Here is an 825-nt window from a genome sequence, read left to right on the forward strand (position 1 = left end):
TCATCTTTAAAATGGAGAAAATACGACTCTCAGAGGGGCTTCTGTAAGGAACAAGCCAGTTACTACAGGTATAAAAGGGCCCCACGTCTAGCAAACGTTATGTATTACTTTTAATACGTTATCTGTGACGATACTTTGCAAAGCGAGTGGACTACAAGAGCACAGGACGCGACTATTACTGAAGGAATATCACTCCTGTGTCTCGATCTGCAGACGCTTCGCTGAATGGCTATGAGGACAGGGTGTGTTCTCTGAACGCACGGAAAAGCCGAGGTTCTGTTTGCCTATGTTTTAAGAAACAGAAACGCGGGGTCCAGCAGCTTTAAAGCCGGAGACGGAGGCCTGGCTCGCTTAGGGGGCTGGGCGCTGTGCCCCATGGACGTGCGTCCACAGGGATGGGAGGGTCCCTCTCGGCTCTTCACAGAGAGGTGGCCTTGGCCGGGGGTGCCCCGGGTGAGCAGCCTCTCCACGTTCCCAGCCTCCCCCAGGGGTGAAGCCCTTGGTCTGGGGGATGGCCGTGCCCCTGGGCTGTGTCTCTGTGAAAATGTGGAGGCTGAGGGAGGAGGAGCAGGGAGGGGCCTCAGCGCGGGGCTGGCCAGGCTCCAGTCCAGACTCGGTCACTCCTAGAAGCCACCCAGAGGCGTCAGCAGCCTCCTTTTCCTCCCTGAATCCTGCTAAGCCGCTTATTCTGCTGGCTCCGGCACACGTCTGTGGTTTTTTGTTTTTTGGGTTTTTTTTTTTTGCCTGAAAATGGACTATTTCCCTCAGCATTCCTTTCTGCAAGATGCTTAGAAAACCATCACTAACATCACTATGCACGCAAAA

At 53.9% G+C, this 825-nt stretch overlaps 1 protein-coding gene across 1 annotated transcript in view; it reads right to left on the reverse strand.

The window, feature by feature from the left end:
- TMC3 (transmembrane channel like 3) overlaps positions 1 to 825 on the reverse strand; it is a 31,675-nt gene that overhangs the window by 11,429 nt on the left and 19,421 nt on the right. The gene's annotated exons all lie outside the window — the stretch shown is intronic.

Source organism: Pteropus vampyrus, unplaced genomic scaffold (genome assembly GCF_000151845.1).
Source record: "Pteropus vampyrus isolate Shadow unplaced genomic scaffold, Pvam_2.0 Scaffold245, whole genome shotgun sequence".
Lineage (NCBI taxonomy): Eukaryota > Metazoa > Chordata > Mammalia > Chiroptera > Pteropodidae > Pteropus > Pteropus vampyrus.